Below are 13818 nucleotides of genomic sequence, written 5' to 3'. Positions count from 1 at the left end.
GAGGGAAGGCCGCCTCTGCACACTGTGTGGGCGACCCCAGCTGAGGCGGTCCGCGGCTAGGCTCGGAGAGTACCATGTGTGGGAGCACAGCCCATGGGGAGGTGGTGGGGCTGGGCTTTTTCTTTCACACACACCCCCGCCCCCTCCCCCCACCCCCTGCCAAATACGTGCCTTCCGGTCAGTACTTGTCTCTTTGGTGGCGTCCTGCTTGCTGTTGTTTAAAACCAGGGTGGGGTACAGGAAGTCTGTCCCGGAACCCCGACGCCGGGCCCTGCTCTTGACAGCCTGCCTGGGTGGAGAGGGTGAGCCCCTCTCCTGCCCTCCGGATCCTCTTGGAGCCATTAGGAAAAGTCCCATGCGGGGGGCTGCCTTGGATGTGTACCTGTGGCCCTTCATGCATTTTCTGTCTTCATTCAATGCTTCCATTTTTTAAAATGTGAAATTGACATCATAGAAAACTAGCCATTCAGTTTTGTCCTAACTTCATCGGTAGTAACTTGATGACATTGTATCTCCGACACCTATATCTAGTTCCAAAGTAACCATCATCATGCCCCTCCCCCATTAAGTGATGCCTGCCCAGTCTCCCCTCTCCCCAGCCAGAGCAGACGCTGCCTGTCTGCTGTCATCGCTGCTGGTTTGCCTGGTCTGGACATGTGCCCGGCACTTTCTGTCTGTCCGGTTTCTTCTCTTAGCTTTGTGTTTTTGAGGTGCCTCCCTGCTACATAGCAGGCATCCCCAAAACCAAACCCATGGCCATTGAGTCAGTTCTGACTCACAGCGGCCCCGTAGGGCAGAGTAGATCGGCCCCCCATGAGTTTCTGAGGTTGTTAGTCTTGAGGGGAACAGGTGACTGCCTGGTGAACTGAGCCTCCAACTTTGAGGTCAACAGCCTAGCGCCTCACCCAGAGTGCCACCAGGATGTCCTAGCACGTGTCCGACAGCCCCGTGAAACTGCAGTGTAGACACCGAGTTGACTCTTAGCCATATCACTGCCTGGACCAGTGCAGTCGTCCTGGGCTGGGTAACAGTCCACTGTGTGCAGGGCCACCTTAGGTGGAGTCATCTGTTGATGGGTGCGGTCCGGTTGTTTCCCACTGGGGGCCATCTACATAGCCCCGCTGTGAGCCTTTGCCAACGTTGTTCCTCTGTGACTGCCCAGGGGAGGCCTTGCCTGGCAGCTAGCTGAGAGGTTGGAGTCTCTTGTCCGCCCAGAGACAGCTCAAAAGGAAGGCCTAGTGATCGGCGACTGACCACCCAGTAACAGCCCCAGGAAGGGGGTGGTGAGACTCCTGTCAGGACCTTCCCCCTTGATTCAGCTTCAAAGGAGCCCGAGCTGGGCAGGAGGTCTTTGTTCTCTCTGTTGCTGTGGGGAAACTGAGCCAGTGGACCTGCCTCCCGATGACCCAGAGGGTACTGAGCGCAGGGCCTGAACTTCCTGACTGACAGACTTGTCAGCTGGACAGATTGGCCTTTGAGCTTGGAGTATAGGAATGGGGCTTGGGGGGGGGGGGGGCAATGGAGATAGCGCTCTAGCTCCCAGAAACCTGGCACCTGGGCTCAATTGGAGCACACCTTTCTTTTGAGTTCAGAACTTGCTCTTCAGAAGAATATGCAAAAGTGGGAGGAGACCAGGAAGCGTGGGGTGGGTCTCAACGTTGGAGGGCTCAGGGCAAGGCCTCAACCCAGCTGCACCAACTAGTGCACCCAGGGGGAGCTTGGAGGTACTGGGGAGACTTGGGCTGTGTCTGTACAGCGCCACGCACAGGCAGGGGCTTAGTGATGCCCCTGCTGTCACCGTGGATACCTCCCTGCCCTGCATCCGAAGAAGGCAACATTCAGAGGGCGTCAGCCCAGGAACCTGACTCATGAGGAGCTTTGAATTCTGTGGTGCTGCGTCCTACTTCTGAGGCCCAAAGAAACGGAAATGAATTTAAACTGAGCAACGGACAGAATTTCAATCGGAGAGCCAGAAAGACCAAGAGCTAGAGACTGCCAAGCTGCACACAGCGGCGTTGAGCTGTGTGGAGGCTCGTGTTGTGAAGACGGTCTCAGTGAACGCAGCAGCCCACTGCTCTCAGTGCCCCTGACCACCACCACCCCACGCCCACACAGAGGCATGTGCCCCAAGGGCAGGTGGCCTCCTGCACTGCTGACCGGCCGTAGAGACGAGACTTGAACCCCAGGCTCTGGGGCTTGATCCATGCCCAAGTGCCCTGGTATTTTGTGGCCTCCCTGACCACTAGTTATGAACAAGTAAGGGATGAGGTTGTTGCATGTGAAACAAGGATCCTAGGAGAACCGGCAACTAAACAGGAGCCTGGAGAACAGCTGTCAGGGCCCTGCCAGAGAAGAGCCCCTGCCCAGCCCCTTACAGGCCTGCCCCAAGGAGGTCTCCCCCAGGTGGCAGCCCCTGACACCCGCCCCCGCCCCTTTCGAGGAGATACAAATGGCTCCGATCTTTGGGTGCCAGCAAGTGTCCCTCCATTGGGCTGTCACACCCTCTCTGATGTAGTGCTCAGTGCCATCCCCATCTGCGGCACAGTTTGCCCATAGTCCCTCATCAACATGCGACCATGCCCAGAAAGCTGACATGCCATCAAGCTATGCCCGCCTGCTCCAAGGAGCCCAGGTGCCCCACACAGCCTTTCAGCACCCAGCCACTGCCCAGAAGGTCAGTGGTTCAGTTCCCAGGTGTTCCCCCAAGAGCAAGAGGTGGCCGTCGGCTCCCATGAAGGTGACTGCAGACCCACAAAGCCTGGGGGGTGCTGTGGTTCAGAATGGACTCAGCGGTACTCTTAGTGACAGCAGCACATCCCCTGTCAAGCCTAAAGGAACTACCGGCCCTCCCAGCCCCCTGACCACCCCCACAGCACCTGTCAGCACAGGGTCCCAGCTGCGGAGAAGGGTTGAGCTCAGGGTCCCTGTCAGCTGAGGACTGCTGCCCCATCCTCCCCGACCCTGAGGCTGGTGGTCCAGGGGTAGAGCAGGCAGCTGGCCACACTCCAGGCACCGGTCTGGGCTCAGGGCACATCATTGTCTATGTCCTCTCCTGACCATCTGAGAGAAGCTCCTCTCTGACCACTTGTGGGCCCCACAAGCAGGAGCCGGGGAAGGGGGGCAGCTATTAATGCCTCCCGCCGTGTCCCCCTGATTGAAGCAGCCCCCAAGCAGCAGGGACACCAGCTGATTAGTCGCCAGAGCTCAGCCTCAGAGTGGCCTCCTGGCGAGCGAGGCGGCCAGAGGGAGGGATGTGGGAATTAACAAAGAGCCAGCTCTGTGGCCTCTGAGGCCCAGTCCCCACCTCATGGTGGAGCGAGGTAGCCAAGCCCCCTTCCCTGGGAGAGAACTTGGGGTACAGTTGGAGAGGTGCCCGGATGTCATTTGCCACACCCGTGACCCCCTCCCAATGCCCGGACACTGAGCATCAAGAGCCCTGCGCAGACCCCGGACAGCTAGTTCAAAGGTGACAGAGCCAGGGCTTGAACTTGGACTCTATACTACAAACCCTGTCGTCGACGTCACATCAGAAACCAGACTCACTGCTGTGGGAGCGCATAGTGAACCCTGCAGGATGGGGTACAGCTGCCCCTGTGGGTTTTCAAGACCGTAAAGGCTTCCGGCAGTCAGAAGCCTGCTCTCTCTCCCTCAAAGTGGCTGGTGGTTGGTAACCGCGGCACCCTCCGGCTCTGTGTCATCGATTCAAGCAAACCTGTTTGAGGGACTGGCATTTCTCATGGACACAAGACAGGCTCTTTCTCTATGGGGCCAGCAAGGACTGGTCCCTGCGTGGTGGCTCCGTGGCCAACAGGAAGGACAGAGGTTCAAATCCGCCCAGAGGGAGCAGGGAAGAAAAGCCGGGTGAGATCCCTTCTGAAGAAAGCCGACCACTGGAGACCCTCGCGGAGACAGCTCTGTTCTCAGCCATGGCGGTGGCGGCGTGAGCCCAATGGAAATCATAGGGTTCCTTTACAAAATCCTTTGTGAAATTCCTTTAAGGCTGGCCAGTTCACAGAAACTCGCCGAGCAGGCCGTCAGTCCGGCAAGGCACGCTGGCTGGATTTCACATCGCATGGGCATGGGGGGGGAGGTCTGGACCCTTGATCACCGACTGTGGCCGGTGACCCAGGGCCCTGCTATCACCCAGAGCTTGCTAGCCCCAGAGTTTAAGGCCTCCCCAGAACCCTGGAATCAAAATCTACATTCTGAGGACCCCTGGGCATCTGTGTGCACACACTGCTGTCAGAGGAGCCCGGGGACCACTGCTCCTGAGATACAGGAGGGACATTAACTGTCCATTCAGAGTCGGTTGCATGGAGCTGGGCTAGGTGGCCCTGGCATCCTGGGCTGGCCCACCTGGGTGGTCAGAGAGACCAGGTCTTCTCCCAGAGAAAGCTCTGGGCCCACTCTGCCCTCCTCCTCAGCAAGGTCTTGGAGCCTCCGTGTGAGACAGGGCGGGCCCATGGAGGACCCAGCCCCTGAGAAGCAGATATACAAGCCACAGCACACTCTGGGACGGATGTGCTGAGTCCTTCCGCGGTGACTGTCCCCCTCGCTGTGACATTCTTCCCAGCATCACTTTTGTTCAAAGGTGTGATCGCACAGTAAGGGTCTCCTGCACAGATGAGTCAGCACCACTCCCGGTGCAGGGCTAGGACAGTGGAGAGTGGGAGGGGGTCCCTGTGGACCATGCTGACTAGCACTGAAGAAGAGGAGGAGCCCCCCCTTGCCCCCAGAGTATCACCGGGGGAGCCAGAGCTGTGATATCCACCCCAGGGAAGCTGAGTCAGACCTTGCCGCTGACGCATGAAAAGCCGGCTTGTAAGAGCAAAGACTGGGGAGAGCTGAGGCTTCTACCTCCAGCCCAGGGATCGGGAGGGGTGAGTGCAGCCCTGGCAGGCAGCCTCCAGGTACGAGGGGTAGGAGGCCTAATGACCCCTGTGTCATGCTAGCCAAGGTGTCTGGGAGGCAGCCCCAGGCAGGAGTGACCATCTGGACGCTGCCCCCTGGCTGGACACCCTGGCACTGACACAAAGCCCCTCAGGCTGCTCCTCCTCAGCCCCATAGACTAGAGCTGAGTCTGGAGCCAGCCCTGAGCGTGGGGTGGGGGGGTGGAGGTGGGGAGGGGCGTAGTATGTGGGCGGAATTAAGCACGATCCTATTTGTAGCATCGTTCTGGCTCGTAAGCTAATTTTAGCCATCCATTCTGCTTCTGTTGCCATTTATAAAGTGAGAATGGCAAACGCAATATTAAACAAGCGGGATGAACGCAAAGAAGGAAATGCCAGGGAGGTATTTAATAAATGAGCCTCATGTTTACGTGGGGAGGGAGCCAGCCTGGCCCCCCATGAATCTCTCTCTCACACATACACACGGCCCAGGCACACACAACTGTGTGTGTGCAGGCTGCTAACGAGGCGGGAGCAATGGGTGTGTGGGGGTAGGGAGGACGACAGGAGGGGGCAGCTCAGTGCCCACTGCCCTCTGGGGGGTCGACGCCATCTGTCTGAAAGGAGAGGGCTGTGACCACTCCTGAGCCTCCCTGGCCAGGTCCTGGCTTGTCTGCCCTTCATCCGACCTTGGGTGGAGCCCTCCCAGTATTTCAGGACCCAGGGCCTCTGGGCTGCTCCTGATACCCCTACTCACTCCCTGGAGTGCAGGTCTTTGGAGGAGGGGTGCCTGGAAGCTCAGTGGAGGACTCCCTGGGGTGCTGAGCTCTGCAGACAATAAGCAGTGGCAGCTTTTAGCCAAAAGAGGCTTTGGAAGATAAATCTAATAGTTAGAATTTGCAACCGGAAGCCCAAGGGAACATGGTTCTCCTCTGAGACCCCACGAGGTCATGTGAGTGGGGGGGGTCATCTCGTTGGCAGCTGGCTTACTTACTGGCCCCCGCCCCCTGCATAAAGGTTCATGCTGGTGTTCAGTGGCGTGTTTTGTGCCATGCTTGCTCTTTGACCTGAAAGTGGAGAGGTTAACTGGGCCCCGCAGGGTTTCTGCTGAGCCCACTGTGGACTAGGGGGCCTGGGGTGGGGCACCATGCATCCCGCCTTGGCAGAATCCAGGCACCTGCTGGAGGCTGGATTCCAGTTCACTTTGAAATGCCCTTGCACGGTCTCAGAAATACAACAGACAACAGCTGCTGCTGCTGCCACCATCAGCTCTTTCCCCAAATAGTCCCGCCCGGGATGCTCCCTTTGTGCACCTTGCTGATGGAAGCAGGGAGGTGGAGCTCTACCTGGCTGCCAGGTGGGGGAGGAGAGGGAGAACGGTCTTTTCCGTAGGGTCCCCTCTGTCCTGGTCTTCCGATATCTGCTGTATCGCCTGGACTATCGTGGAGGAGAGACAGGGGGGCTCATCGTAGTCCGTGAGTTTTTTTCCTGACAGGCATTTTATGCAGTCGGCCACTCAGCTTTGCACTGTAGCGCCTCTGAGGTTAGGATGCTGTAAACTCTGTTACACTGATGAGAAGTCCACCCCACGGCACCGAGGAGCCAGGCAGCTGGGCCTCTGACTCTGCCACCTAGCAGACCAGGATTCCAACCCAGGGCCCTCCCTTCTCTCTTCATTTATCTTGTCCCCAAACTTCCTGGACCCCCCCCCCTATCTCGTATTGTCATCATTGTTATTGAACCTTTACCCAGACCCCATACCTGCTTGACAGTTTCTGGGCCCTCATCAGTGCCTTGACCACAGTCCTCCAGGTGTGCAGCAGCCCTCCCCGTGTACAAATTGTTTCTCCTGCCCCATAAACTTGCACTTGACCCCAGAGAGACAGACCTTGAAAGGAACAGGATGCTCCAAGCAGACACCCCTAGCCTTACTGAGTGGGTAACGATGTGGTTTAAAGAGGACATGGAGGGACTTATTTTAGGTCCAAGGTTTAAAGATGAGCTCGGGGTGACGTTTTCCACCACAGTAGCTCCAGGAAACCTGAGCTCCCTCAGACTTTGAGATGCTGTTCTGCAGTTCCCCCCTCTTTTGATCAGGAGTCTCCGGTAGAGTCTTTGATTACGGAGCTTGGTAATGGTAGCCAGGCATCGTCCAGTTCTGGTCTCACAGCAAAGGGAGCCTCTCTGGTCTTTAAGGAGGTTCCACTGAAGGACAGTGTCCCCTGTGGCAGCCAGACACTGCCCTCCCTCCAAGCTCCCCCTGCTCTTCCCCTGCCCCAGCTCATCCAGACCCATGTGTGCACAATGGGGGTTTTATTGCTTTGTAGTGGGCCCCGCCCTGGAGGAGTCCATGGTCTCTAACTTGACCTGCTTGGGGTGAGAAATGAAGCTGCCCACACTGGCCCCTTCATGCCCCACAAAGTGTCCTTGTCCTGGCCAGGGGGATCAAAGCCTTGGGCAGGCTCGGGTTTTCCACCCGCCTCTCAGGGCAGCATGCTGACTGGACCTGTGTGTGAAGCGACCAGGGGAAAACACAAGCCTTGCCATTTCTCAGGCGGCCCAACTCAGCCTTCTCCTCACCAGCCAGGGTGCCTGCCTCCCTCCACCCATGTTTCCGGCCATCCCTGCAGAGACCCCAAGGTCCGGGGACCTGTTTCCCGAGAGAGGGCATGGAGCAGAGGGTAGGCCCCCACAGCCCACCCATCTCAGGCACAGGGCTGTAGCCTCCGGCCAGTGACGTGTCTGGTGGCTCTGAGTCTCAGCTACTGTTCTCTGAGGTGGGCTGGCAGTGGGCAAAACGTCACACGGGTGTCACTGAGTCAGTGGACAAAACAGGAACATGGCAGGTTGGTTAGGAATTGACACTGTGCCATTAAATGCCCTGAAGTCCCTGACTATGCTGAGGTCATTTACGGGCGTGCCCTGGTTCTTAGAAGATTCATCCCATGAAGGAGGCCATTCCAAAGAGAAGACGCGCGTGTGTGTGGACGTGGACATGCTGACACGCACAGGACGTGATGGGAGGGCAGGGGGCACAGGTGGAATTCATGCCACTTCTCTGTGAGAAAGCAGAGGGTGATGGGGACCAGCACACCCCCTTGCTGAACTCTTACCCAAGTCCAAAGGGAAAGGGCACCTCCCACCCCAGAGAGTAGCCCCCCTCGAGCACCAGGAGCCCCACAGCCATCCTCTGGGCTGCTCCAGAGGTCACGGTGCTGCCCTGCTTACCTGCTCTGTGTTCTGAACTCGAACCTGGGAGCTACAAAGCCGGCCACCCTCCCTCTCGGAGCCAAGCTGCATGTTTGAAGGCCAAGGTTGCAAAATCGCACCCCTCCTCCCTCGTGGCCACTTCATGGCCCTGCCGGCCGTGGCATTTCAAAATGGAGACGTCTTCCTGGCGTGAGCAGTTGGTCTCTAGCCACCCAAGTCCATGTGGGATTTGCTGACCCTGCCCTCCACCCTCCATTCAGTTCAGCCTTATCTTCTGGTTACCATTTGAACTGGCAGCCAGACAGCCATGGTGACAAGCCGCTGAGCTGTGGATGGGGCGACCCCAGGCTGTGCCTTCGCCCACATCTGGGCCCCCGAGCCTGGGCTGCGTCTGAGGAGGAGTAGGGAGGTGGTGGGGCTGTGAGGGTGGAGCTAGAGGCCTGTTTATTGGGAGAACCACCTCCATTTCGTTTCTACTGACCATGGGGAGGCGGGCAAGTCTCTCCGGCTGTATTAGGAGTGCCCTCCCGGTCCCTTCTTCTGCTCCTGGTGAAAGAGGCTCCCAGTGCCCACTGCACCAAGACCCCAGCCTGCCGGATGCCAAGGGTGGGAGGGAAGCCTTCTGCCGTCCTGTCGGCTCAGGGCTGTTCACTGCTCCCCGTGGTAGCTACTCTCCAAAGATGGCCATGGCCTCCACGGCAGGGCTCCCAGTGTGCTCCCCTCCCCAGCTGAATCTAGGCTGCCAGTGCCTGGCAGAAGCAACGCTGATGAGCCTGGTAGCTTCTCCTCTGGCATCTCAGCACGTTTCTTCTTGAGACACTCCCTCCCAGAACCCAGTTGTCACATTGGGCACAACGTGGAGAAGGTGTGTGGACGTACCACGGACTGCGCAGGTCCCAGCCAAGCTGGCCTGCACTGATGATCCAGGGAGCTAAGAAGCCATGCCGGGCCCCCAGCCTAAACAAGCCTTTCAATGGCTCCGGCCCCAGCCACCACTTGGCCAACCCAAACGACATCCCAGAGCAAGTGCCCGCGGAGCCCAAGCAACCCACAGGCCCACGGGGAAGATTGATCTGTGGTAATTTGAAGCCACTACGTTTGGGGCAGTTCACTGCCCGCTGCAGCACTTCACTGGAATGGTGTGTCCAGCCACACAGGTGGAGCTGGGGAGCCGGCTGGTTTTCACTTGCCCTGGTTCCGACTCTAACTCTGGGTGGCCATGCCCGGCTTGAGTTAGCCCTGGATCGAGGGAGATTGGCAGAGGAGGCTAACCCGAACGTGGACGGACTAACTCTGCAGCCCCAGAAGAAACGAGGGCAGGATGAACTTGAACTCTTCCAACGGAACAAGAGCTTGCAGAAGTGGAGGCGCGCCTTACTCATCTCGGTGTGCCATTAGCCTGGCACCTACCTCTGCCTCACATGATCGAATTAAGTAGGTGGAGACCCTTGGGCCCCAGTGGGCCCCACTCAGGGCCTGGGAAAGTAGAGGCTGATCCTGGTGCCGGGAGTTCACAGTCTGACAGGGGTGACATGGCCTGCACCAGTCAGATGGGTGACAGAACGGTTGTGTCAGCCAGCCCTCGACCCACTGCTAGGGCTCAGGACACAGGCAGGGACTAGCAATGTTCTTTTTCCCTTTTGCTTGTCCTTTTTTATCTAAAATCATAAAGGCGCCAGGGGCTGGGTGTATAGGCCTCCTGGTCTTGAGAACTCTCTCCAGAAACCTGCGGCACGGGCCAGGGCAGGCTCCCTGGTGTGACTGCTGCCCCTTCCTGCCATTCAAGTGGCCGGGCATGCTGGGTCTCCAGAGAGTGCCCTGCGCCCCGGCACCCGGCCTCAGGAAGCACTCCACATGGACGCAGCGGGTGGCTGACAGAAGCCACGAGGTTGGGGCTGCCCAACCCACCAGCAGCCAAGACCCAGCAGAACTAAAAAGGAGTAGGTGGGTTTGTTTAAAAGACTCCCATTACAGTCAGTTAACCTTTCTGTTCCCTAAATGAAAATTGTATAAACCTGAAATTTCCGTGGATCAGGTTGCCTAGGAACTGACAGCAGGTTTTCATAAGACAATGCGGCAGCGTGTCACCGATAGGGCTATTAGGAAGGGAGCTGGTTAGCGGCATTATCCCGGAGCCCGTGTTGGCGTTGGTAATGATCTGTCTGCCTGAGCAGAGCACGCCCACCTTCCCCGTCGTCTCCCAGCAGGTTCATGCAAATGAGTTTTCTCACCCGTGGCTCTTGGAGTCCCAGGGGTGGGGCCGCAGGTCCAGGAGTGCAGGACGGAGTTGTCCCCCCAGCCCCCGAGAGGCAGCTACAAGGCCAAGTGTTGACGGGTGTGTTCTTTGTAATCACCGCCCCCTCTGTACTTGAAGTAGGCATGCTCAAAGGAAGGACACTCGGAGCAAGGTGGAAATGTTATAAAAAGCAAAGCCATTCTAAGACAACTGTGCAAGGCCTTCTTAGGATTTTCTTTTTCTGTAGTTGGCTTTTTGGGTTTTTTGCCAATTGAGCCAACTTTTCTGTTTTCCTTCAGACTAGAGCTTTCCCAGTACCAACCAGTTGCCCTTGAGTCAGCTTCCTGGCAACAGCTGTACGTGAGTCCCGTCAGAGCGGATTCCATAGGGTTTCCTAGGGTAGATCGCCAGGACTTTCAAGGCACCTCAGGGTGGACTCGAACCGCCAGTTTTTGGGTTAGCAGCCGAGCACCTTCACCATATACACCACCGGGGGCTCCTGTTCCCGGCCCAGAGCAGGTTTGTTCATAGCCAGAGTGATTAGAGGCCTTGCTGGGGGGTAGGGACGCTGAGATTTTTGTTTTGTTTTGTTTTCTAAAAAGCAGCTGGTAGGCCAGTTAAGCTTGGGAACCTGTGGTTTGTAGCATGCTTTACTGTAGCTGAGTAACATTTGCTTGGTGTGTGTGAGCCAAGCGTGGTTTAACCAGTCCCCAGCTCTTGGACACCTGGGGTATTGGCTTTATTTATTTACTGTTGCAATTATAAATAGTATGATGGAGGTCCTCACCCATGGTTCCCTGCAAGTTAAATTCCTAGAAGTAGGATTTCTAAGTCAAAGGATATTTCGATTAACAGCTTCTGATACCTTCTCAGATTGCCCTCCAGAAAAGGAGGTGCCCGGTTCCTTCCCCAGCTCCCAGGAACTCTGACATCAGACTGTCCTGCCCCTCGCTCGGGCCAGTGAAAGGCGCCCTCCTTAGTGAGTGAGTTGCCTGTTCCTGCCCTCTGCCCATCGTGGTGTAAGGTTGATCATCGTAAAAACTGCATTCAGCCCATCAGTAGTGGAAATTGAGCCATTTGTGATTGTAATCATAATCAACGTTACCTGGCGTCTTTGAGGAAAGAGGGGTTAACCTTGAAGATGAATAAAGCGTCCCCCAACCCTGGGCATTAACCTGCTTTTTACATCGAATTCTTTGGGGCAAGTGTCCCCAAAATGACTAGGTAAGCCAGCATCGTTCCCTTTGAAACAGGTGTGTCTGACACAAGCTAGTTGCCAGCCAGCCTCAGGTGGGCCGCAGCATGCCCGCAGCAGCTGTGGGCCCACTCTGCTTCTTAAGCAAGACACCTGATTCTTCTCTCCTCCATCACAGTCTGCCACACTCTGATTGTGTGTGTGCGCGCGCGCTCGCTGTAAGCACCCCAGCCCACCCTTCAACATCCTGTCTTTTATCATCGATGCACTTGATGACTGGATCTCCAGGCTTGTTAAACTGACCTATCAACTAGGGATCCTGAGAGTCCTGCACAAGGTCAAGGTGCTCCCTGGTAAAGCAGGGGGAGGCTTCAGCCATGAGAGCTTCCCCAGACAGTGCAAACGCTCTGCCCTGGACGACCAGACGGAAGGTTGGCAGTTCAACCAAGTCTTTGAACCAATCCATTCTAGTCCCAACCACCTACTGAGAATTTGCTTTTCCACTCAGAATCTACATTGGAACCAAATCCCCAGGTATACTTGTGTACACAAAAGAATCTCCCCGAGGGTCGCCTTAAAATGTGGGTTCTGGTTCAGCATATCCAGGGTAGGAAGGCAAATTTCTCAGCAGGTGGCCAAAATAGAATGAGCCCACTCAAAGCCCGGGTTCAAACCCACCCCATGGTATTGTGGGAGGTTGAGGGGAGGCCAGGTAATTTGCTTCCACTCAATGTAAAATGGGAGATCAAAAGTTCTCACAACTGGGAGAACTCCTAACACTCACAGCGTGATAAATGGACAAGGATTGGCATTGCCAGGGTTGCATTTCACTTGGGTCCACCACCAACAGTCATGGAAGCAGCAGTCAAGAACTCCCATGGCGCTCCGTCCTGGGCAAGTCTGCGGCACGAGACTCCTCACGGTGTTCAAGGTCAAATATGGCGCTTGAAGGACGGCAGCACAGCTGACTCAGCCGTGGTCTTTGCTGCGACCGCGTGTGCAGGCGGGACCATGAGTACGCAAGACGGGAGAGAATTGATGCGTTTAAATCATGGGGCTTGCAAAGGACAGGACTAGACCAGGGACTTCCAGGAAAACAAGCAGGACGATGTCAGAAGTATAGGCAGGATGCTCTTCCGAAACGAGGGTGGCGGCATTTCGTCTCGTGGCTTTGGATGTGCTATGAAGAGAGGCCAGTCCTTGGGAAAGGGCAGCATTAAAGTCGGGGGGGGGGGGCGGGGGACGGCAAAAAAGTGGAAGCCCTGGGCAAGATGCATTAACACAGTGGCTGCGACCGTGGGCTCAGACACAACTGTGGGGCGGGCACAGAACCAGGCAGTGTTTCGCTCGGATGCGCCTGGCATCTCTGGGTCAGAACCAACCTTATGGCACCTGTCAACAGTTAGCTTGTGTAAAGCTGATGGCCGAGAAAATTCTACGGAACAGTGCTGCTCTGCAGTGCACGGGGTCCTCGTGAGTCGGGGTCAACTTGAGGACAGCATTTGGTTTGGTTCTGTTTGGCCGTTCTGCGTCTCATACAGTATCTGGGCGTGTGAGCACAATAGGATTTAAGGCATTTTTGGAGGCAGAAATCAAGCAGGGAAAATTAGCAGCCACTTGAGGATGCAGCTATAAAGTGAGAAGCCAGCCATCCGGACCAACAGAGCCCGCGTTGAAGCTAGTGGTTTCACCAAAGAGTGCCGGGGTGCGGGCGCTGTGGACAGGCAACCTCATAGACGAGGCTTCTTGGCCTGGTCCCGATAGGCCTTGGCTTCAATCCATTCCACACCCTTCAGTGTTCTCGTCTGTAAAGTGGAACTGGCTGACCCATTGAATCAGTCCGATGAACTGACATGGGGTGTCTTATGGCCTGGAGGAAATTCGTGAGCATTCGAAGGGCCAGACCGGGCCCTGGTGATAGCATTCTGACCACCCGTGCCAGAGACTCGGGCTCAATGCCCCATCAGCGTCGTCCATGCACAGCCTGGCGAGATGCAGGCAGAGAGCGTTCAGTCTAACAGACACTAGGAAGAAAGGCCTGACAGTCTGATTCCAAAGCTCAGCCAGTGATGCAAACATTGGGGTCATAATGATCCCACCAGGCCGATCATGTGGGCACAGGCCCGGCCGAGCTGTCGCCCATTGTGCCGGGGCGGGCGTGAGGGCGAGCCAACGACTGTGTCCACGGCCGGTCATGAGGGTTGACTGCTATTATGATGCGGCCACCCCCACTCCCAGGTGCTCCAAACCTCCTTGGCTCTGCGGCCTCCTACGCCAGCTCCCGGCCG

General features: G+C 56.7%; 1 protein-coding gene across 3 annotated transcripts in view; it reads left to right on the top strand.

Moving 5' to 3' along the window:
- Positions 1-13818, top strand: part of MSI2 (musashi RNA binding protein 2) — a 424558-nt gene that overhangs the window by 354749 nt on the left and 55991 nt on the right. The window lies entirely within an intron of this gene.

This window comes from Tenrec ecaudatus, chromosome 10 (genome assembly GCF_050624435.1).
Source record: "Tenrec ecaudatus isolate mTenEca1 chromosome 10, mTenEca1.hap1, whole genome shotgun sequence".
In the NCBI taxonomy this organism is placed as follows: domain Eukaryota; kingdom Metazoa; phylum Chordata; class Mammalia; order Afrosoricida; family Tenrecidae; genus Tenrec; species Tenrec ecaudatus.
Note: the sequence above shows the minus strand (reverse complement) of the source record. Positions and strands in the feature narration are given on the sequence as shown.